Source organism: Triticum urartu, chromosome 7A (assembly GCF_056163025.1).
Source record: "Triticum urartu cultivar PI428250 chromosome 7A, HENAU_Tu73, whole genome shotgun sequence".
NCBI classification, from domain to species: domain Eukaryota; kingdom Viridiplantae; phylum Streptophyta; class Magnoliopsida; order Poales; family Poaceae; genus Triticum; species Triticum urartu.
In genome coordinates, this window is record NC_141879.1 from 598380316 (window position 1) to 598396784 (window position 16469).

A 16469-nucleotide genomic window follows, 5' to 3' on the forward strand; every position below is an offset into this window, starting at 1 on the left:
CGAGGCCAAAAATTATATATATAATTATGATCATGATGAACAAGATGCATAGGATAAAACTTCTAATGAAATTCCAATTTCAATCGGTTGGAGTTCCATGATCCCATATCATCACATAGCCTAAACCATGTCAATGCCTCTCCCTTCAAAGATAAGGGATTACTTTCTTCTTGATAACATCCTCGGGCATACCTGCAAGCTTAAATAATCCACAAACTTCATCCACATAGATTAGGTGCAAATCAGGGTGCAATGTTCCATCACCTGTGAAAGGATTAGCGAGTAGTTTCTCTATCATACCCGAAGGAATTTCAAAGTAAACATTTTCAGTACGTTCAGTATGTTGAGGAGCAACTCTTTGCTCTACCGGTCGGGGTGAAGATACCCCGAACAAGCCCCTCAAAGGATTATGTTCCATAGTAACAAGTGACAGTAAATTTTAGCACACTATATAAATTTTTCCTTACCAAATTCCACCTACCAAAGGCGCTTCACTCCCCGAAAACGGCACCAGAAAAGAGTCTTGATGACCCACAAGTGTAGGGGATCTATCGTAGCCTTTTCGATAAGTAAGAGTGTCGAACCCACCAAGGAGCACAAGGAAATGATAAGCGGTTTTCAGCAAGGTATTCTATGCAAGCACTGAAATTAGCGGTAACAGATAGTTTTGTGATAAGGTAATTTGTAACATGTAACAAATAGTAAAAGTAAATAAGGTGCAGCAAGATGGCCCAATCTTTTTTGTAGCAAAGGACAAGCCTGGGCAAACTCTTATATAAAGGAAAGCGCTCCCGAGGACACATGGGAATTATCGTCAAGCTAGTTTTCATCACGCTCATATGATTCACGTTTGGTACTTTGATAATTTGATATGTGGGTGGACCGATGCTTGGGTACTGCCCTTCCTTGGACAAGCATCCCACTTATGATTAACCCCTATTGCAAGCATCCGCAACTACAACAGAAGTATTAAGGTAAACCTAACCATAGCATGAAACATATGGATCCAAATCAGCCCCTTACGAAGCAACGCATAAACTAGAGTTTAAGCTTCTATCACTCTAGCAACCCATCATCTACTTATTACTTCCCAATGCCTTCCTCTAGGCCCAAACAATGGTGAAGTGTCATGTAGTCAATGTTCACATGACACCACTAGAGGAAAGACAACATACATCTCATCAAAATATTGAACGAATACCAAATTCACATGACTACTTATAGCAAGACTTCTCCCATGTCCTCAGGAACAAACGTAACTAATCACAAATCATATTCATGTTCATAATCAGAGGGGTATTAATATTCTTAATGGATCTGAACATATGATCTTCCACCAAGTAAACCAACTAGCGTCAACTACAAGGAGTAATCAAGACTACTAGAAACCCACAGGTACCAATCTGAGGTTTTGAGACAACGATTGGATAAAAGAGATGAACTAGGGTTTGAGATGAGATGGTGTTGGTGAAGATGTTGATGGAGATTACCCCCCCTCCTGATGAGAGGATTGATGGTGATGATTTCCCCCTCCCGGAGGGAAGTTTCCCCGGCAGAACAGCTCCGCCGGAGCCCTAGATTGGTTCTGCCAAGGTTCTGCCTCGTGGCGGCGGAGTTTCTTCCCGAAAGCTTGCTTATGATTTTTTCCTCGATGAAAGACTCCATATAGCCAAATATGGGCATCAGAGGGCTGCCAGGGGGCCCACGAGGCAGGCGGCGCGCCCAGGGGGGTAGGGCGCGCCCCCCACCCTCGTGGATGGTGGGTGGCCCCCCTCGGGTACTTCTTTCGCCCAATATTTTTTATATATTCTGAAACGTGCTCCCGTGAAGTTTCAGGACTTTTGGAGTTGTGGAGAATAGGTCTCTAATATTTTCTCGTTTTCCAGCCCAGAATTCCAGCTGCCGGCATTTCCCCTCTTCATGTAAACCTTGTAAAATAAGAGAGAATAAGCATAAGTATTGTGATATAATGTGTAATAACAGCCCATAATGCTATAAATATTGATATGAAAGCATGATGCAAAATGGACGTATCAGCCTATTATTGATAATCCATGTACTAATCAAATTGATATTTCTTATAAAACACACCAGATATTTCATATCTGTATAACAGCAACCAGGATTTCATAATCGAATTACATCAGATAGCTTCGGCACTCAGTTATGCCATTACACAACAGCACCTAGTTTCACATGCAGCATCAAAAACCTTTGGAAAGTAGCATCATACATGGTAAATAGACAGATGAATCTGATCTGGGAAACTGCAGAAGCGGAAGGCAAATATTGAGCCTTCAGTGATGTTGAATGTCCTTGCAGCTTTAGGCCAGTGGCTATGGATAATTGCCCGCCCAACCTTCGTCCTCTTCAGCAAGACTTCAATATTGTACCGTGGGTGTTGAATGTATACCTTCCTCGCTTCTTGACCATGCATGTGGTTTGAGAGGTAATCATCGATGAACTGCTTTGAAAAGTACTGAAAACAAAGCTATGCATAAATCGCTGTTATAAATTTTGAAATGGCGAAAGGGGTAACCTATAGTTGGTTGATGTCTTCTTCATTGTGCAAACAAAGATCTTGTTGTTATTCGTCGCAAGTTTCTTCATCCTAACAATCTTTCTGAATATCTTGACTTGACTGATATTCATGGACATCTCATTTCCCCATATGCAAAATGGGTCGAACAGTGGGTCTAAGCCTCTGACAGTAGGACTTACATGTGCAAGACCAAATTGTAAGAAACCTAAGTATTAGAATGATTCCTGCAACTTCACAATAATGTGCTATTAGCCAAAGGACCTTGCTTGAACAAACCTCGATGGCAAACCACAGTGTCTCCCATTGTTTCCCTGCAACACACATAAGGAAGATCTTGGTCGAGTTAACTGAGAGTTGCCATACTATCAGTAGAATATGTATTGAGTACAGCCAAATTCGATTGGTGTCACATGCATAACAATACAAAATTGTACCCACAACAAATGAAAATCAAATTGCAGAACTGAACCAAACAGTTAAATGGACAGTAGACCAAATGAACCAAAATAGTTAACTGAGCACGACATTGCAGAATAGAAACATGTACTAGAAGATAAGACAGTTAACAAAACAAAGAATGCTTGAGAACAGTACTACGAAATGTAGCAATTGTTGGACCAAAGTGTTAACTGAACATTACATTTCAGAGGACCAAACTGTTAACTGAACATCAGATTGCATATTAACATTACAGAGGACAAATCACTAGAAGGCACTAGCGGTGGCCTCGAGAAAACAGCATGAACTGTATTTTAAAGTAGACAATCGTGTGGCGGTGTCGACAGTGGCCTCGAAGACAAGGTGCTCCTCCAAGATCTGGCGGTCGACACGCATGGCAGCCATAGCGACCTCGTGCGCACGTGCGGCTGCATGCTACTGAGCTCCATGTTATACTGCGTGCAAAATGGCTATGGTCGGTGCTTAATTGGAGGCGGGGGCAGTGATTTTGATGGAAGGTGTCGCGCCGTCGATCGGGGCATGTGGGACGGGAAAGGAGGAGGATGGTGTGGATGGGGTGTGGATTACCTGACCATATCGACGAGGCCGCGCAACAAGAAGAAGGGTCAGTGGCGAGGAGGCCGCGCAGCAAGAAGAAGGGTCACCGGCGAGGAGGAGGAGCTGCAAGAAGAAGGGTCGCTGCGAGGAGGCGGCGCTGCAAGAAGAAGGGTCACCGGCGAGGAGGCTGAGCTGCCAGTAAGCAGCAGTGAAGTTTTGAACTTGGAAAGCAAGGAAGAACAGTGGAAATGTGGCTTTTGGTGAGAGGGGAGGGGCGGGGAGATAGATATTTCTGCGGTGGCAAAAAAAATTCGCTCGGTGCCGCGAGAAACTGGCGCGCAAGTGTGGTTCAAGTGGGGGCGGTGGACTGTAGACGACGAAGCTTCCTGCGTAAGCCAGACAAGAAGGTGCGCCAAGATATTTTATATCGCATCCCACATGATTCTTTCTAGTAAACTGTTTGTGGTATACCTGATTTTTTTCATTATGTTTTGAAAGACAAAATGGTGTTACGGAGGGAAAGGATGGTGTTTGAATTGCTAGAACATTTACGTACAATGAACATGCAACTAGTACATGAGTGTCGTGTTTAAATTTGGAATTATTTTGGGTTCGTTTGAAATTTTTATGCATTAATTGAGTTTCTGGGCATTTAATGTGCATAATTCAAATTTGAACTACAAGCACATGCTCCAATGCACCAAAGTTTGTCGAAAAATCACATGTGTGTCTTTGGGTGAATTTATAGGTCCCATGCAAGAAATGAGAATGAAATTCAAACATGTGGACGTCGTGGCTCGGCCAGAAAGATTGAGTAACTTGGTTTTTAATTCCTATAAATCCAAAACACGCCTGAAAATCATGAAACTTGGCATGGTGTCATGACATGGCACCAACATGTTACGGTAATTTTTTTGGCCGAATTGGGACAAGCTTTGGTGTAAGCTTCTTGCAAACCGGAGCTTCCCTCAAGAAGGCCCGTGGTTCCGAGAGGGAACGTGTCACCTCCGTGTGCGAAACGACATACGTACACTGCCTTCTCCCGCCTTAATATTTTTACACAGGCAGATTAGACCAAATAGAATTATTGTGCTAAATTTTGGAATTATTCCCGGCTCGTTCGGCCTTTTTTATACATTAATTGAATTTCTACGCATTTAATGTGCATAATTCAAATTTGAACTACAAGCACATGCACTAGTGCACCAAAGTTGATTGAAAAATCACATGTGTGTCCTTGGGTGAATTTTTAGGTCCCATGCAAGAAATGGGAATGAAATTCAAACATCTGGGCATCGTGGCTCGGCCGGAAAGATTGAGGAACTTGGTTTTTTAATTCCTGTAAATCCAAATACTCCTAAAAATCATGAAACTTGGCATGGTGTCATGACACGGCACCAACATGCTGTGGTAAATTTTTTGGCCGAATTGGGACAAGCTTTGGTGTAAGCTTCTTGCAAACCGGAGCTTCACTCAAGAAGGCTCGTGGTTCCGAGAGGGAACATGTCACCTCCGTGTGCAAAACGACATACGTACACTGGCTTCTCCCGCCTTGATTTTTTTACACAGGCAGATTGGATCAAATAGAAGTATCGTGCTAAACTTTGGAATTATTCCGAGTTTGTTTGGCCTTTTATACATTAATTGAGTTTCTGCGCATTTAATGTGCATAATTCAAATGTGAACTACAAGCACATGCTCCAGTGCATCAAACTTGGTTGAATGAAAAATCACATGTGTGTCCATGGGTGAATTTCTAGATCCCATGCAAGAAATGAGAATGAAATTCAAATATCTGGGCGTCGTGGCTCGGCTGGAAAGATTGAGAAACTTGGTTTTTTAATTCCTGTAAATCCAAAACACACTTGAAAATCATGAAACTTGGCATGGTGCCATGACATGGCACCAACATGCTGCGGTAATTTTTTTGGCCGTATTGGGACAAGCTTTGGTGTAAGCTTCTTGCAATCCGGAGTTTCCCTCAAGAAGGCTCGTGGTTCCGAGAGGGAACGTGTCATCTCCGTGTGCGAAACGACATACGTATAGTGCCTTCTCCCGCCTTAATTTTTGTATACACGCGGATTAAACCAAATAGAAGTATTGTGCTAAATTTTGGAATTATTCCAGGTTCGTTTGGCCTTTTTTATACATTAACTGAGTTTCTACGCATTTAATGTGCATAATTCAAATTTGAACTACAAGAAAATGCTCAAGTGCACCAAAGTTGGTTGAAAAATCACATGTGTGTCCTTGGGTGAATTTCTAGGTCTCATGCAAAAAATGGGAATGAAATTCAAACATCTGAGCATCGTGGCTCAGCTGGAAAGATTGAGAAACTTGGTTTTTTAATTCTTGTAAATCCAAAACAAGCCTGAAAATCATGGAACTTGGCATGGTGTCATGACATGGCACCAACACGCTGCGGCAATTTTTTGGCCCGAATTGTGACAAGCTTTGGTGTAAGCTTCTTCCAAACTGGAGCTTCCCTCAAGAAGGCTCGTGGTTCTGAGAGGGAACATGTCACCTCCGTGTGCGAAACGACATACGTACACTGCCTTCTCCCGCCTTAATTTTTTTACACGGGAAGATTAGACCAAATAGAAGTGTCGTGCTAAATTTTGGAATTATTCCAGGTTTGTTTTGCCTTTTTTATACATTAATTGAGTTTTTCGCATTTAATATGCATAATTCAAATTTGAACTACATGCACATGCTCCAGTGCACCGAAGTTGGTTGAAAAACCACATGTGTGTCCTTGGGTGAATTTCTAGATCCCATGCAAGAAATGGGAATGAAATTCAAACATCTGGGCGTCGTGGCTCGGCCGGAAAGATTGAGAAACTTGTTTTTTTAATTCCTGTAAATTCAAAACACGCCTGAAAATCATGAAACTTGGCATGATGTCATGACATTGCACCAACATGTTGTGCTAATTTTTCTATCTGATTTGCGAAGGCGCACACATTAACAATCAATAAAGTCATTTTGAAACAAGTGAAGTCACGTTACAAATCGGAAACACAAGTATTATTGAAACCATGGGCGTTCTACTTACCAATTACGTGCCGCCACGCGTCCCTTTTTTATTGGCTAGGAGGTGTCATGCGGGGTAGCTATTTGAGTATGGGAGGTGTGCGATCAGACCCCTGTGTGTGCTCATCGAGAGGAGAGCCCTTTGAACTCTACCCGCCGCGCACCTCCCTCCCAACGTCTCCATTAATGGCGCCCGAGCCCCTATTCTACGGCGTGCCTATATGTCTCACTGGACTGAGATTTAAGATAGAACAAATGAAAATCTGAAAAGAAAGTTTTGCATAGTTCCTGATGTAAGATTCGACGGACCTATATAGTATCGACTGCGACTTAGAGCAAGCATGATGAATATAAGGACGATGACAATGGGTAATAATTGTCTTGCATATTTAGGAACATAATTAAAATCCCCGAAAAAAGGAACATAATTTAAAAAAGCCACATGCGGCAACGCCCGAAATACACAAGGGCAAAAGAAGAAGGAAGACAACGATCTGGCTCGCTGATCTCTACTTTCTTGATGTGTTGATGCAGGCCGCGGGAACTAGTCTCCATGGCGAGCGGCGATGAGCTGTTTCTTGTCCTCAAGATGCTGCTTGAGAGCATCCATGGATTCCTCCACCATCCTTCTACGCTCGATGCGCAGCATGGCATTCTAATCCATAAGTTTCTCGACGATGACGTCGGTCCTCTTCAACAAGGTAGTGGTCTCCTCATGCTGCTCTGCACTTTCAACGATCTTCGCCCTCAGCAGGTCGCGCTCGGCACGGAGCTTCGCATTGCTCTCATTTAGTTGCCAGATGACGCCGGCAAAAGAGGCTTTCATGTCGTCTTGCAACCTCGCCCAGCCGGAGATCTGATCCATCCGGCTATGGACGATCGCATGCATGCGCCTGTAAGAGTCCTCGCCTGCCCGCGAGACATTTTCCCATGCTGCCGCGGCACAGGAGGACATCTCTACTACATTCATGGCGCGGCGAGACATCTCTTCTGCTTCCGCGGCGCGGCCAGACCAGTCAGGACATCGAACGCATCTCTTCTGCTTCTGCCGGCAGCCGCGAACGCAGCATTCATGACGACGTGGTTGTACCTGTGTGCTGCTTCGGCGGCACGGCGGGACCTCTGTGCTGCTACGGCCGCGCGGCGGGACATGCCGGCTGCGTTCGCGGCGAGGCGGGACATCTCTCGTGCTTCTGCTTCCATGCTCGCATCTCCCTGGTGGCAATCTCTCAACCTAGAACTCACGCTGGCCTCACGCAAGGGAATGATGATGAATGACTTGTTTTTTTGTGGATGAGGAGTTGAGGAGGAATGTGCAATCATCTTGGAGTAGTAGTATTTATTACCGAGTACTAATACGCTCCCAAGTGGGAAACCGTTTAGGTTTTGGTCGGTGTGGACAGGTTTGCAATTTGGAATGTGACAGGACGCATGCTCAAAATTTACTAACGGTTATAAGTGCGACACTATTCCTGGAAGGTGTAACGTGGGCACGTACGCCTTCTCGCCCGCGTACGTGGCATTTGTACCATAGGGTGCACTGCAATAGGCAATGTCAGCACACGTCTTGTTCCAACAACCGTGCGCGCTCGTTATTACCATCGCGCACGCTTCTTTTAATTAGAATGTGTGTGCCCGTCTAGCGCACACACGTTGATCTATCTAACTGTTTCAGTTTGTTGTGGCTGATCGCAAACAGTTCATCCGTGTGAAGTGTATGCCATCAATCGCACACTTTGATCTGGCTGACCCGTTTCTGTTATGTTGTCTAATTGCAAATAGTTAATCCTTCTGAATCGTATGCCCTCAATCGCACACACCTTTATCTACCTGCCTGTTTCTATTGTTCCTCATCATCACAAATAGTTCATCCGAGTGCACCATATGATGTATATCGCACACGCCTTCATCTGGCTGCCCGTTTCTTTTGTTACGCCTCATCACAAACAGTTCATTGAACTGAACCGTATGCCCTGCATCACACACACAACTAAAATCTGAACCGTTCTTGATGGCTCCGTCATCGCAAATGTTTTGCACCTTTTTTGACGGTTCTTTTACACCACCGTTTGCGATTATTGCATCGCACACAGTTTCGTGGAAGGGTCTCTGATCATAGTGTCGCGTTAGTAGCATCCTGCAGTAGTGATCGTCGCTTTGATAAGTATGTGATAAGCAAGAGCTCCCCCTAAATTTGTGCATTATTTAAAATTTCCGTTTGAATGCAAATGCACAATCGATTAGGATCATGGGTTACTCTTTCATGTCACATACATCTTGGTGGAGCACTCAAAATGATAAGAATTAAATAACAAGCACTCATCACCAAAGATACAAGTGATTGATCATACACAAACATTCATAGATGTAACCATGCAAACACATATTAAGCGTCGTATGATCAAACACATGACCACATAAGTATCTCATGAGCATAACACAAATGTAGCAAGAGTAACAACAACCAAACAAACCAAAGTAGCAAGGCAAATGAAACCAACAAAAGCAAAAGGCACTCTCTCTCTCTCGAAGCCTATGAGCTATACACTCCCCCCCCTTGGAAACAAGTTACCAAAAAGTTCAAAAACGTATAGTGCTATACGACACTCTAAGCACGACTTCTGGGAGCTCCTGAAGGGGTCTTCTAGCTTGTAGCTCCGGTGTGCGTACACGGCGTAGAGAGGAGTCCATCTGCAAATGCCTCTGCTAAAGTCGATGAAGCTAGTGGAGTTGATACTGGAGGAACAACTATGGCAGTGGCTGCAGGTGCTGATATGGTAGTTCTGGAGTCTGCAACTGGCACAGCTGATGACCTTTGTGCCCTTGGCACTTTCTGAAATCTATCTGTTGTGGGTCTAGGATCATTGTCCTCAGCATCATCCCTTAACTTTTCCATAATGGTTTGAATGTCTGTGACCTTCACATCAAGGTCATTCATCTTTGTTTCAATGATCCTCTCAAGACTCTCCTGATTCTGAGATAAGGTGACCAGGCTCTTCTCAATCCTCACGGTAGCCTCAAGAAAATAACTGAGTTGATCTTGCTTGGTCTTGAAATTCACTAATGAAGCATCTGGAGCACTTGCTACCTTTGCTGCTTTTGCAGCCTTTGCTTTCTCGATCTTCTCCTGGGCCTCTATAGATGTAGGATGTGATGGGTCCATGACAACCTCGTTGTCCTCAAAATCAGGTCTCAAGGGTAGATGCTCTTTGTCAAGCAGATATGTCCTAGTACCAACCTTGGAGTTGATTAACATCTGGATGTGTTGGGCATATCCACAAGATCTCTTTTGGTCGACTGTTGTCCTCTTCACTGTCTCAACGATCAAGCTCATGACTTTAAACTTCTTGGGAATGTCAAACAAATGAAGCAAGTTGATGGAGTGACCACGTATCATCCTGTAATCTCCAGACTTGGGCAACAGAGTATGCCTCAAAGATGGTGTTCATTGTGGTCAAACCAGCAAGCAAGTAATATATTGATCGTAGCTTGTGTGTCTCCAAGGCTGCATATGGCATAGGATTGTACATGTTGGCCATGGAGTTGTGATCCTTCCTGGGTTTTCTATGAACATCAAGATCATCTTCACTCTCCTTTGGAGCATTGATAAGCTTGGCCCATTCAAATATTGATGAATGGTATCTGGTTCCTTCAGTCATCCACACAATCTTCCCATCAGGGTAAAAGTGGGCAGTGGAGTAGAACTGCATGATCATCTCATCGTTCCATTTTGTCAATTTCTGTCCAACAAACTTGTCAACTCCATTCAGCCTGAAGCTCTCATGCACATGGGGGAAATAGTCTTCATTGTCATCAATGTTTTCCCAGTCAACCCATTTCATATCACAGACTATGGGCTTCTTGTCCAACAAGACAGTCTCATAGAAGTCCTGCTGATCTCTGGTATGAAAACGATAGTCAATAACAGTCTTTCTCCTTGTGGAATATGGATCGTTCTGTCTCCATAGTCTCAGACCATGATCCTTCCTCAACTTCATATTTTCTTCCATAGGATGATTGAGGGAGTACTGGATTAGGGGGTATCCGGACGACCAGACTATATCCTTTGGCTGGACTGTCGGACTATGAAGATACAAGATTGAAGACTTCATCCCGTGTCCGGATGGGACTCTCCTTGGCGTGGAAGGCAAGCTTGGCAATTCGGATATGTAGATATCCTTCCTTGTAACCGACTCTGTGTAACCCTAGCCCCCTCCGGCGTCTATATAAACCGGAGGGTTTAGTCCGTAGAGAGGACAGACAATCATACCATAGGCTAGCTTCTAGGGTTTAGCCTCTTCGATCTCGTGGTAGATCAACTCTTGTACTACTCATATTATCAAGAACAATCAAGCAGGACGTAGGGTATTACCTCCATCAAGAGGGCCCGAACCTGGGTAAACATCGTATCCCCCGCCTCCTGTTACCATCCGCTTAGACGCACAGTTCGGGACCCCTACCCGAGATCCGCCGGTTTTGACACCGACAATGATCATCATTATGATCTGGCATCTTGGGCTTCAATTTCCTGAGCACTAGTGGCTCTTCATCCTCTTGGACCTCAGGCACTGGGCCTTGTTCTTCTCTGCAGCTGGTATTTTCCTAGTTGATCTCTTTGGAGCAGAAGGCTTGGATGCAGTAGGTGGAGCTTTGGTCTAGGAAGGAGCAGCAGCAGACTTTATAGCATCACTCATGAGCTTTTGAGTCTTGGCAGGAGGTGCAGCTGGTTCTTCCTCCTCCTCTTCTTCTTCATCCTTCATCATGGATGGTCTTCTCTGGCCATAGTTTTCTTAACCCTTTCCCTCCTTTTCTTCTTCCCACCAGCAGCTTCTTCTTCCTCTCTGGGCTCAAGTGTAAATTGCATAGTTTCTTGAGTTGAAGCTCTGGCTTTGGACATTGGAGTCCTCTTTGCATGAGCCTTCTTGGGAAGGCCTAGCTTGGTGGCAGCAGCAGCACCAACATATTCCTTCTTCACAACTTTCTTCTTGGAGGTCACTTCCTCCTCAATCACAAAGTCCTCATCCTCACTTTCAGAATTTCTTTTCTTTCTCTGCCTGGTAGCTGTCTTTGGCAAGTTTCTAGGGGTGCTTCTGCTTCCCTCATCATAGTTACCAGAGGGACTAGTGCCCTCACGGAGGTTAACCTGCTCTTCAGACTTGTTCTGGCTGTCACTGGCCTCTAACATCTCTGCAATTGACCCTGTGAATAGATGGGTGTTGGTAGAGTGGATGAGCATTACAAAATACAGCTGGTTTTTGCAAAAACTGATTCGAAATCTTAACTTTAGTTTTCTACAGAAAGCATTTCGGAGCTATCGATTTGATAATCTCGGTGCCACCGAAGCACTAACAGAGTCTAAACATACAGTTTCGGTCAGACCGAGTTGGGTCAAATGTGTGTAATGGTTGGATTTTGTGTGGAAGCTATATATACCCCTCCACTCCCTTCTCCATTTGAGAGAGAGCCATCAGAACGTGTCTACACTTCCAGCATACATTTTCTGAGAGAGAACCACCTACTCATGTGTTGAGATCAAGATATTCCAATCCTACCACAAGATTCTTGATTTCTAGCCTTCCCCAAGTTGCTTTCCACTCAAATCATCTTTCCACCAAATCCAAATCTGTGAAAGAGGGTTGAGTGTTGAGGAGACTATCATTTGAAGCACAAGAGCAAGGAGTTCATCATCAACACACCATCTATTACCTTTTGTAGAGTGGTGTCTCCTAGATTGGTTAGGTGTCGCTTGGGAGCCTCCGTCAAGATTGTGGAGTTGAACCAAGAAGTTTGCAAGGGCAAGGAGATCGCCTACTTCGTGAAGATCTACCCGAGTGAGACAAGTCATTCATGGATGATGGCCATGGTGGCATAGACAAGGTTGCTTCTTCGTGAACCCTTCGTGGGTGGAGCCTCCATGGAGTCACGCAACCATTACCCCTCGTGGGTTGAAGTCTCTATCAACGTGGACGTACGATAGCACCGCCTATTGGAACCATGCCAAAAATCTCTGTTTCATCATTGCGTTTGCACTCTACAAACCCTTCCCTTTACCTTCATATGCAATGTTTTACTTTCCATTGCTACACTCTTAGAATTGCATGTGTAGGTTGATTGCTTGACTTGTGCTAATTGCTAAAATCTGCCCACAACTAAAACTAGGAAAATGTTAGATTTTTATTTGGTCAAGTAGTCTAATCACCCCCCCCCTCTAGACCTACTTTCGATCCTACAAGCCACAATCCATTGTGGTGAAGCTTCGTGGTGGTGTTGGAAGCCTCCAATTCAGTTGTGGAGATTGCACCAACCTTGTTTGTACAGGTTCGGTTGCTGCCTTCAAGGGCACCACTAGTGGAGTCACGGCTTTCGCATTGTGTGGGGCGTGAGGAGAATACGGTGGCCCTAGTGGCTTCCTGAGAATCATTGTGCCTCCACACCGCACCAATGGAGACGTACTTCCCCCTAAAGGGAGGGAACTTCGATAACACATCCTCGCCTTCACAAGCTCCACTTGTGGTTATCTCTTACCTTTAATTTGTGCAAGCTTGTTTGGTTGTGTATCCTTTGCTTGCTTGCTTTGTTCTAGAATCATATAGGTTGTTCACCTAGTTGCATATCTAGACGACCTATTTGTTGCTAATCCTAATTTGTGAAGAAAAACTAAAAATTGGTAGTTGCCTATTCACCCCCCCCTCTAGTCAACCATATCGATCCTTCACCCCCTATATATAAATCACATGCTTGGCCATAGCTGCATCCAACATCCTTCGCTCCCTTCCTCCTCTCTACACCACGCCCGCCATGGGCTCCTCGAGATCCAAATCCGTCTGGGAGAGCCTTTCGTCCAAGCAGAAAAAGGAGATCGCCACCATTGCAGCTGGCTGGCTGCCGGCAAGCAGACGGAGGTCGGCACTGCAGACGTCCCAATGAAGAACATGCCTGAGGCCGAGCCGGTGCCACACTCCTCGCCGGTCGATGTCGATGTCAGCAGGGGCGAGGCTCATGCCCACTACATGAACATGGTGGTGGAAGAGCGGGAGGCCGCGTTCCAGTAGGCGCAAGCCGACCAGGCCTACAACCTTCTACTCCTCGATGAGCACTAGCTCACGAAGGAGCTACTCGCCGCTGGCATGACCGTCGCGCCAGACATGGATGTGCCCAAGTAGGAGGCGCTACTCGAGTCCTATCGCTCCGCCCATGACATCCGCTGCGACTGCTGGCGGTACCGCCAACATCAGGCGAAGTTAGAAGCCGCCTATAGGGAGTTCGACGAGGCGGAAGATAAGGTGTTCGGCAAGAGCAACAAGGAGGAGGACATCGCCAGCTCTGCCACGGCCATGCCCTGCCGCCATGACCACGAAGACGGCACGTCTATGAGCGCCGCCGGCAACGAGGAAGAGTAGAGCATGGGAGGTCGCCGACACTCAGGTCCCAAGAAGGCCCCCGCTCCTCCCCTCGCATTGAAGCCAAGCTTTGTGGACTCAAGATCGTCGACCTATTAGCTGCTTGGCGGCGACGTGGAGGCGGACAACTTGACTTTCCGGGACTCATGGCTGCGGAGGCAGAGCTGGAGACTGCCGAGGCGGAGCTGAAGACTGCGAAGGTGGAGCCGGAGCTTCATTTCACAGTGCTCAAGCCCATACGAACGCCGACGATCATTTAGATTAGGTTTAGAGACCGGTTTAGTTCAAATATGTCCAAAATGTAATGAATTTCATCCGGTTTATATGAAATCCAGCCGGTTTTCATGAATTTTGTGCGGTTTATTTAAATCTTGTTTCAACTGTATGCGGTTAGCGTTGGATGGACGACTCCTTATCTGCGGACGGATGCGGGAGCAAATTTGTCGGTCAGCGTTGAAGATACCCTTATGAACCTTAACCGAAAAAGGTTTTCGCCCCGTTTTATAAATAAAACAAACCACCAGAGCACAAATCCAACAAAGTTCACACCGCTCACGCACACAGAGGTAGCAACAAAGACGGAACAAAGTGCGAAGGTTTTGCTGAGGGCACAGCTCAACAAGCCCTAATAGAAAGAAAAAATACGGCGGTAACAAGCCTTATAAATAAACCTTTATAATAGATCGGAGCCTTTTTTTCTCTCAAAAGAAATCTTAATTCCGATCAGTAGTTGAGTGACGATACCATAAACTTTTTCCGTCAACAAACACTGCAAACAAGATACATCAATCTGATCGTAAACCTTTTCACCTAACTTGGGAGCTTAGATATATGTGACACGAGTGATGCTTTCATACCTCACCGTCTATCTGTCAACCCATCTTTTGGAGCATATGTTAAGTATACATGGTTTCCTGTGACAGCACCGTCGGTCGTTGGACGGCAGGCATCCATCGTGCTTGCCCCCCACTGCCGTCTACATCATCGTCTTTCCGGGACACTAGCATCGGCTCTCCGTCGAGACAGACCACTCTATGCATCTGAGATCTTGGTGCGGGCATGATCGTCCAAGGACTAGACTCCACCTGTTCTTTACCTGCGAACTTCGCAGTGCTCGTATCCATACATCCGATTACCTGTAGCAGAGATAGGCACCTCTGCCTATTTTATCTCCATATACGTATCAGTGAGTTGAATGCAACCAATTTTCTGTTGCGAGTGGTAGTGGAAAATAAAAGGGACACGCGCGTCCTCACCTATGCAAGCTTGCTAACGAATATGATTGACTTAAATGAAACAGAGGTCAATGCACTTGCGCATGGTTTTGCACCTGATGCTGGTTTTGCGCCGATGCTGGTTTTGCCTGGATGTGCAACAGTCGTCTTGTTTGATTGTTAATTGCTGGGTGCTGGAGCCTGGGGTGGACTATTTAATTTCTCTGCATTGTTGCTTAGTGCAGCAGCAGCAGCACTTGGCAATGTGTAGCAGTGAGTGCACTCACTAGTTAGCCCACTTAGCATTAGCGTGATATTGAAAGACTATTGTCTCAATTTACTTGCTTTGATGTAATTCCTGGATTCCTGACTAGGGTTATCCTAGTCTATTTATTTATTGTGAGCGAGTTATTTTTTTTGTACCCTTTGGTTGTTCATCCATTCCCTGTATCTGAGGTCTGAGCCATATGGTGGTGTGTGATTGAGTTCCTGTGTGCTGCTGTTAGCCGTTGATATGGCGGTGCCTGCTTATGTCTGTTCATATGTAGAATCTCTGACTGATGTATGTTTGGGAGAGAGAGAGATAGCAAGCACAAGGAAAATCTGACTGATGACAAACATATAATATATGCAGTGAACACGACACACGGCTATCTGATCACAAACCTTTTACGACTGTGCTGTGCGTGCATACCTCACCATCTTTCTATCCATCCCTATCTATTGCAATGTTTATTATCGTATATATAGATTTGGCTTGGTGTCTGTTCTCGGTGACACTGACACCGTCGGTCGGTGGTTGGATGGCAGACATGGCGTGCGCTTCCTCCATTGCCGTACGTCCACATCGATCGTCGCCGCTTCCTCCATTAACTCCGTCGTCGGTCTCTCGATCTGAGACTGAGCCTGTACCTTCGTGTCTGCTCGGGGCCTTCCCTATCCTCGCGAAAACTGAACTGTGCCTTTCGCCAGCAGTTTCAGCAAGAAACTGAACTGAACTGAACTTCCCAGTCTATTTGAACCGGGGAACGTGGCCTTGTTGCATTTACAGAACTTCTTTGTCAGAACTTAGCGTGCATGTCCATGATGATCCTTGGCTCCCCGCCTACCGGAGGCAGAAGGGTCACCGGAGACCAGGAGGGGCAGGACAGAAGCAGCATGGAGCAACCGGACTAGCACGCCTACGGCTGGTTTTCCTGTCTTTTTTCTCTTGGCACATTGATAGGGGGGACAGATCTGTATTTTTTTTTCACTTTGCCGGCTCATTCTGATTAGGTGCATGGT